The 8,384-nt window shown below is 51.8% G+C and overlaps 1 long non-coding RNA gene across 1 annotated transcript in view; it reads left to right on the forward strand.

Moving 5' to 3' along the window:
• LOC135363423 (uncharacterized) overlaps window positions 1–7,660 on the forward strand; it is a 41,447-nt gene extending 33,787 nt beyond the window's left edge. Inside the window, exons 5-7 of the long non-coding RNA XR_010409107.1 lie at window positions 547–1,140; window positions 1,933–5,243; window positions 5,684–7,660. This is a non-coding gene — a long non-coding RNA (uncharacterized LOC135363423). The remainder of the gene's footprint in view (window positions 1–546; window positions 1,141–1,932; window positions 5,244–5,683) is intronic.
• The last annotated feature ends 724 nt before the right edge of the window (window positions 7,661–8,384 follow it).

Genomic DNA, 8,384 nt, shown 5'->3' on the forward strand with positions numbered 1-8,384 from the left:
TTTCGTTTTGGTGGGTTTTGTTTTTGCTTCTTTTTTTAATTTTTTATTCTTAGGTTAATCCCCATACATTACATCATTAGTTTTAGATGAAGTGTTCCATGATTCATTGTTTGTGCACAACACCCACTGCTCCATGCAGAATGGGCCCTCCTCAATACCCACCACCAGGCTAACCCATCCTCCCACCCCCCTCCCCTCTAGAACCCTCAGTTTGTTGTTCAGAGTCCATCGTCTCTCATGGTTCGTCCGCCCCTCCGATTTCCCCCGCTTCATTCGTCCCCTCCCGCTACCTTCTTCTATTTTTTTTCTCTTCTTCACAGAGATTGCGTTATTTGTTTCAGAGGTACAGATCTGAGATTCAACAGTCTTGCACAATTCACAGCGCTTGCCAGGGCACCTACCCTCCCCAGTGTCTATCACCCAGTCACCCCACCCCCCACTCCAGCAACCCTCAGTTGGTTTCCTACGATTGATTAAGAATTCCTCCTATCCGTGAGATCATAGGATACAGGTCTCTCTGTTGGTCGCTTTGTTTTTGTTTTTTAGATTTTACTGGACAGAGACACAGCGAGAGAGGGAACGCAAGCAGAGGGAGTGGGAGAGGGAGAAGCGGGCTTCCCGCCGAGCAGGGAGCCCGATGCGGGGCTCGATTATCGGGACCCTGGCACCCTGGCACCCTGGCACCCTGGGATCATGACCTGAGCCGAAGGCAGACGCTTAATGACTGAGCCACCCAGTCGCCCCCCACTTTCCACCTTGACCGTGCCTAGTCGTCCACCCGTCTAGTCCTCTTGGCCGCGCCTGGTCTTGCCCTCGAATGTGTTCGTCTGGAGCACAGAGCTAGATCCAGAGAATGAGAGAATGAGATCGATGGACCCACGGACGGAAATCAAGTTTCTCTTTCCCTGAAATGACCTAGGACACTCCTCTTCTAGTCAGCTCCCATCCTGCTCCCCCACCCCCAACAACCTCTCATCGGACCTTCCCCTTTTGCCACCAGAAAGCTTTTCCACTCCTCCGCCTGGCCTGCGTTTGCTTGGCGTCTCTGCCAGACCCAGGCGGTGGTGGCCGACCGCAGACTCTCTTGCCCTCAAGAAATGATTCCCGCTCTCATGTGGGTGATCTTTTATCTCCACAGAGGTGATTAGTTTGGGGAACAAATAAAAGCACTCAGAATAAAAACCATGCCCAGTATCATGCACGCCCTCCTCCCCCTCCCCCCCTCCCCCTCCCCCTCCCCCCTCCCCCTTCCCCTTCCCCCCCTCCCCCCTTCCCCTCCCCCCTTGGCCCCCTTCCCCCTTCCCCCTTCCCCCTTCCCCTCCCCCCTTCCCCCTTCCCCTCCTCCCTTCCCCTCCTCCCTTCCCCTCCCCCCTTCCCCTCCTCCCTTCCCCTCCCCCCTTCCCCTCCTCCCTTCCCCTCCCCCCTTGGCCCCCTTCCCCTCCCCCTTCCCCCTTCTCCCTTCCCCTCCCCCCTTGGCCCCCTTCCCCTCCCCCTTCCCCCTTCCCCCTTCCCCCTTCCCCCTTCCCCCTTCTCCCTTCCCCTCCCCCCTTGGCCCCCTTCCCCTCCTCCCTTCCCCTCCTCCCTTCCCCTCCCCTCGTGGCCCCCTTCCCCTCCCCCCCCTTTGATGTCTACATGAACCGACAGACTGCATGCATGGCATGTATAGATGGATGGATGGATCGATGGATCGATGGATCGATGGATCGATCGATCCATGGATCGAACGGTGAAGAGAGCCAGGGTGAGGGTGAGGGTGAGGGTGAGGGTGAGGGTGAGGGTGAGGGTGAGGGTCCCGTCCGTCCCTCCCTCCTTCCCTATGTCCATCACATTGTTTCGTCACAGATTTTCGAAGTGGAGATACAATTCGCATGCCATATTTCGCATACTCTTAAAAGTGGGCCATTGGGTGGCCTTTTTTTCTTTTTTTTTAAGGTGGCTCACAAAGCTGCACAACCTTCACTGCAATTTCCAGAACATTTCCATCACCGCCAAAAGAAATAAACACCTCTACTACCCCTCCCCCCTTCCTGTCCGCGCCTCGCCCCCACCCGCCGTCACCGTCGCCCTCGCCGTCACCGTCGCCCTCGCCCTCACCCGGGCTCTCTTCACTGTTCTCCCCCAACAGGGAGTAGAAAGGGAAGTTAGAGGGAACATTCTTCCTCCCCTACACCTGCTGAACGCACATGGACACACACCGCAACCCTCCCCGCCAGGCGCGCGCACCCACCCACCCCCGCCCCGCCAAGCCCCGCCCCGCCCCGCCACGCCACGCCACGCCCCCCATCCCGGCCTTACGTGTACCTTACGTACCTCTGCACGGACTCGAGATTTGGCAATAGCCTTGATTGCCCTGCAATGTTTCCAAACCTCGGCGCTCCCCAACCTTCCCCACCCCGACCCCCGCCCCTTCGAAGAAGAACTAACCTAATTCGGGGAGCTTCCAGGTTGCTTGAACGCCTGAAATGGTGGGGACAGAGGCGTTCCTGGAGAGGGGTCACGGAACACGGAAGCTCTGCCCCCCTTCCCTTTGCCTCTGTTCCATCTGGAGTTTCCTCAGTTGTATCCTTTTAGGACACAGCGGTCATGTAAGAAATGAGAAAAAAAAGGACTGAAGGACTGAACCGGGCTAGACTGGTTTAAAATTCTTCACTAGCGTCCATGCCGAATACATTTCGACGACAGGGGCCTTCGCACGGCTTTTGGTGCACAGAAGACCGATGCACCGAAGCCTGCCGATCTCGGGACGTGTCCACGAGGGGAAAGAGTGTCAGCCTATCGGAAAAGAGAGTCGGTTAACGTAGATTGCAAAGGCATTCGTTCATCCCGAGAGACTTCCTCTCCATGATGGCGGGTGGCGCGAGATGGAAGAGTTGGCTTCCATGAAAAAGGGGCCCTTTCTTGAAGACCCTGCCCAGCTATCGGGGTTTTGTTGGTTTGTGTTTTGTCATCTGTGATAGGAAGGCATCTTCTTAGCCATCGGGAGGGAAACCTCAACAAATTCAGCCATTCAGATCACAAGGGATTTCTTGGGTTTGGTGGATCTGAGATCTGGTCTGCCTCCGACTGCTCCCCGAGATTGCCTTTATGCCGAGAATGGGATTCCTCATCAGACACACAGAAGTCCGGCTCCTTGCCACGGAGCTGGCTGCTCTATGGATGCCTTTAAAAAGGAAGCCTGCCTTTAATTCGGACGTCGGAACGTGATCGGTCGCTTTTTCATGGGGGGTTGGCCAATTAAATTTCCCCCGCCTTGGGCGCCTGGGTGGCTCAGTTGGTTAAGCGGCTGCCTTCGGCTCCGGTCATGATCCTGGAGTCCCTGGATCGAGTCCCGCATCGGGCTCCCTGCTCAGCAGGGAGTCTGCTTCTCCCTCTGACCCTCCCCCCTCTCATGTGCTCTCTCTCATTCATTCTCTCTCTCTCTCTCTCTCTCTCTCTCTCTCTGTCTCAAATAAATAAACAAACAAACAAACAAACAAATAAATAAATAAATAAAATCTTAAAAAAAAAAAATTCCCCCCGCCTTACAAAGCAGAGACTGGTGAAGGGTCCTCCAAGTGCCCTCTGGAAATCAAGAGCTTCTGTATCAAGAGGCTGGAAAACGCATCTTCCCCTTCTTCCTGGTGAATCCAATTCTAGGGGTTGATTCAAAGGAAATCATGTTTTAGATGCTAAAACGTAAAGCTTACTTTTGCAAAAATGTGCATCGCGGCATAGGGTTTAGGAATCCCTTGTGGCAGACCGACAACCGTGTGTCCCTCACGTCCCGGCACGTGTGCACCCTCACGTCCTATGACTTCGATGCTCCTGCTATCCAGAGGTAGGCTTGATTGCTCTGTCCCTTGATTTTGGACCGGGTCTTGGGACTTGTCTTGACCCAAAGAATAGAGCAGAAGTGACACTTGGCTGGTTTCACAGCCTACACCTGAAGAGGTGGTCTGCCGGCGTTCTCGACCTTCTTGGCATGCCGTCCTGAGACCTCCACGTAAGAAAGCCAGTCTAGCTGACTGGAGCATGAGAGGCATTGACAACAGAGGCAGCCCGGTGCTCGGCGGCACCGACTGCCAGACGTGTGAAAGTTGACCCTCTGGCCGAAAGCCACTGCTTGAGTGAGCCCGGCGTAAACCCGCAGAACCCAAGGGGCCACCCAGGGCAAGCACCAGGAAGTTATCGATAAAGAAATGCTGTTTCGAGCCATTGCGGTGTTAGGATGATGCACCCTGAGGATCAGCTAGCTGCGCAGCAGCGATAGATACCGTGCACACAGATACACACCACACAACACACCACACCACACCCCCCCCACACACACACGTGTGCAGAAAACCAAACCAACGAAACAAACCAAAACTCTGTAGAACCCTGCACCAAATGTTGAGGAAACAACGGCCCACCCTCACAAGAAACACCTGCACGCTACATGTACAATGCATAGGGAGCCTATACTTGCAAGTGCTTACTTGCATGGGAAACATTTCACGATAACATGAGTCTCAGATGGCCCAAGCGGGGTTCTTTTGACATGTCTGAATTGTGTACACAATTAGAGAAAGCCTGCTAGGAGACTGGGTGATCAGAAACTAGGAAGCTCTTTGGTTCCCTCAGTGAAGCCCCGACTTTTGGGGAGGAACCAACACTCAGGGAGATGCTCTGGTCTTCATTTGGTTGGTTGGTTGGTTGGTTGGTTGGTTGGTTGGTTGCTGCAGCTTTTGCTATCTTTGCATAAAACCGACCCTGTTTCCATTGGGAATGGAAAACAACTGACGGGTGGGATCTGTACACGGTAATGCTGCTTCGCAGTTGCATTTGTTTTACTAAAAGAGGGAGATTTGAACATTGGGTCTTTCGTGTCCTCTCCATTCATGTCCTCTCCACAAATAAGACTGAAACAAAGGCTAAAATTTGTTTGCATCTTGTTTGTGTCTATGTGTCCGTATGTGTTATACATGTGAGGTATTTCCTCCACCTCCGGGTGCTATTGCTAACATCCATTTGTAAAGGAGCTCTATTTAATGAGTTCTATTTTTATTTTATTTTATTTTATTTTATTTATTTTATTCTTTAAAGATTTTATTTATTTATTTGACAGAGAGAGACACAGCGAGAGAGGGAACACAAGCAGGCGGAGTGGGAGAGGGAGAAGCAGGCTTCCCGCCGAGCAGGGAGCCCGATGCAGGGGCTTGATCCCAGGACCCTCGGATCATGACCTGAGCTAAAGGCAGACGCTTAACCACTGAGCCATCCAGGTGCCCCGAGTTTTATTTTTATTAAAGATTCTATTTATGTCTTTGAAAGAAAGCGAGTGAGAGAGCACACGAGCTGGGGGTGGGGGGGCATTGGGAGAGGGAGAAGCAGACTCCCCGCGGAGCAGGGAGCCGGATGTGGGGCTCCATCCCAGGACCCCAGGATCATGATGTGAACGCAAGGCAGACACTTAACTGCCTGAGCCACACAGGTGCCCCTACTTAAAGAGTTTAGAGGCAGGTGCTCGTAAAAATCGGGCATGGTAAAACTCAGATAAGAATAAACCCAGTTTTTCAAGCTCACATGATCTGGGATGAAATTCCCTACATTCAGACTCTTATGTCACTCCACAATAAAGATGCCTCAAGGTAAGGGACCCAAGGGACGGCCCAGAGATAGACAAAAATTTAACACACCTGACCTTACCCCCACTTCCCAACAGTCAAAATAATGAAGAAGAGGAGGAAGACAGGCCGATGCTAGAAATCTGAAATCCACTCCTCCTCCTCCCCAAGTACAGGCACCAGAACCGATGCCCAACCCACTGGCTTCCGGAGGGCTGAAAAGCCACCACAGACAAAGCCTATTAAGCAGAAGGAGATGAAGAAAGGGGCGGAGGCGGAGGCGGAGGCGGAGGCGGAGGCGGAGGCGGAGGCGGAGGCGGAGGCGGAGGCGGAGGCGGAGGCGGAGGCGGAGGCGGAGGCGGAGGCGGAGGCGGAGGCGGAGAAGAAAAAAAAGAAAAGGTTCGTCCAAAACTGTAAATGTATATGTGCCCTGGGCCTTACCAATGGCTCCCTTGCCGCCTCCCCTGCCCCGTTTCTGCACCACTGGTGTGTGTGCCTGGAGTGCTCTACTCCCCTGCCGCCGTCTCAGCCGCCCTTCCCTACCCCCGCCCCCCCGCCCCCCCCCCCCCGGGTGCCATGGGCTCCCCTTTCTCCTCCTCCTCCTCCTCCTCCTCCCCACCCCCTTATCAAGGAGCAAAAGCCCTTGCCCTTGGGCCCAAGCCCTTGGGCCACCTCCTTATGAGGTTTAAATTGGAGCACCTCCCAAACTAGCAGGAAGGGGCCCGAGGGCTCCGCTGATCTTAGACCGCCCGCTTCAGACTTTCCCCAAGGAGTCTGATGGGGGAAAACAATCGATTGACTTTTTAGTGGACGCAGGTGCAACTTCTTTGGCGTTAAAGCCAATTCAAGGTTGTTGGTTTATTTTAAAAAGACGTGGTTTTGGAGCTATCAATGTCACACATAATACAAATAATCAACTTTGCGTTTCTTTCTTTCTTTCTTTCTTTCTTTCTTTCTTTCTTTCTTTCTTTCTTTCTTTCTTTCTTTCCTTTTTCTTTCTTTCTTTCTTTCTTTCTTTCTTTCTTTCTTTCTTTCCTTTTCTTTCTTTTCTTTGTCATAAAAGCACTTGGATTCGGTTCTCCCTGCGTTACAAGCCGTTGGGTGGGCAGTGGAATGTGCCACGCTCCCGTCACAACAGTGAGCCTGTATTTGTGGTTATCAAAATATACCTCTCCATCACCTTTATAAAAACCAACCAACCAACCAACCACGTTTGGGTGCCTGGGTGGCTCAGTCGTTCAGCGTCTGCCTTCGGCTCAGGTCATGATCCCAGGGTCCTGGGATCGAGCCCCGCATTGGGCTCCCTGTTCATTGGGGAACCTTCTTTTCCCTCTGTCCCTTCCCCTGCTTGTGTTCCCTCTCTCGCTGTGTCTCTCTCTGTCAAATAAATAAAATTTATGAAATATATTCATACATTTGCCAATCTAAAGAATTCTGGTGTAATAGAGAGTGCGCCATTGGTTACTACTAACGTTTCACCAGAGACTGAGATTTCTAAGAATTAAAATTCTGCCACATGGAATTGGGACTGCTACAAAATGATAACAAAAACAACTCCGTGTGTGGGAAGGTAGGAGACGTGTAAAAGAGGTACAAGAAATGAGAAAACATTTTTTTTGTTGAGGGAAAAGGAAGTAATGGTGTACTGAAACGGGACTGGGTACTTAAAGAAAGAAAACTTTAAGACCGAGTCTGAATGAAAAAGGAAATTGTGGAAGGGGTTTGTGAAGGAGAATTTTTGAAAAGGAATTTTATGCATGGTCAGGACTGACTGAGCTTGGGAGAAGGCAGTTTGAAAAGCACACTGGTGGAACTGGAGGGTATTATGTTGAGCGAAATAAGTCAAACAGAGAAAGACATGTATCCTATGATCTCACGGATAGGAGGAATTCTTAATCGCAGGAAACAAGCTGAGGGTTGCTGGAGTGGGGGGTGGGGTGGGAGGGATGGGGTGACTGGCTGATAGACACTGGGGAGGGTAGGTGCTCTGGCAAGCGCTGTGAATTGTGCAAGACTGTTGAATCTCAGATCTGTACCTCTGAAACAAATAACGCAATCTATGTGAAGAAGAAAAAAAAAATAGAAGAAGGTAGCGGGAGGGGACGAATGAAGCGGGGGAAATCGGAGGGGCGGACGAACCATGAGAGACGATGGACTCTGAACAACAAACTGAGGGTTCTAGAGGGGAGGGGGGTGGGAGGATGGGTTAGCCTGGTGGTGGGTATTGAGGAGGGCCCATTCTGCATGGAGCACTGGGTGTTGTGCACAAACAATGAATCATGGAACACCACATCTAAAACTAATGATGTAATGTAGGGGATTAACATAAGAATAAAAAAAAGAAGAAGAAAAGCACACTGGTATAAGATTGAGATTTGGGTTTTCTATGTTAAAATGACAAGGTTTTCTTGGATTGTTAGTGTACTCTTTTTTTCTTTCTTAAGATTGTATTTATTTATTTGACAGAGAGAGACACAGCGAGAGAGGGAACACAAGCAGGGGGAGCGGGAGAGGGAGAAGCAGGCTCCCGGCCAAGCAGAGAGCCCGATGTGGGGCTCGATCCCAAGACCCTGGGATCATGACCTGAGCCGAAGGCCGACAGACGCTTGACGACTGAGCCACCCAGGCGCTCCTCCGAGATTTTATTTTTTAAATAATCTCTACACTGAACGTGGGGCTCGAACTCACAACCCTGAGATCAAGAGTCGTGCTCTCTACCGACTGAGCCAGCCAGGTGCCCCTGGACTGTCATCTCGAAGAGACACATGCGTAGACTCAGATATGGTGAGACTGCTTTAA

This window comes from Mirounga angustirostris, unplaced genomic scaffold (genome assembly GCF_029215605.1).
Source record: "Mirounga angustirostris isolate CCGP_5_RB_7025 unplaced genomic scaffold, mMirAng1.0.hap1 SCAF_226, whole genome shotgun sequence".
In the NCBI taxonomy this organism is placed as follows: Eukaryota; Metazoa; Chordata; class Mammalia; order Carnivora; family Phocidae; genus Mirounga; species Mirounga angustirostris.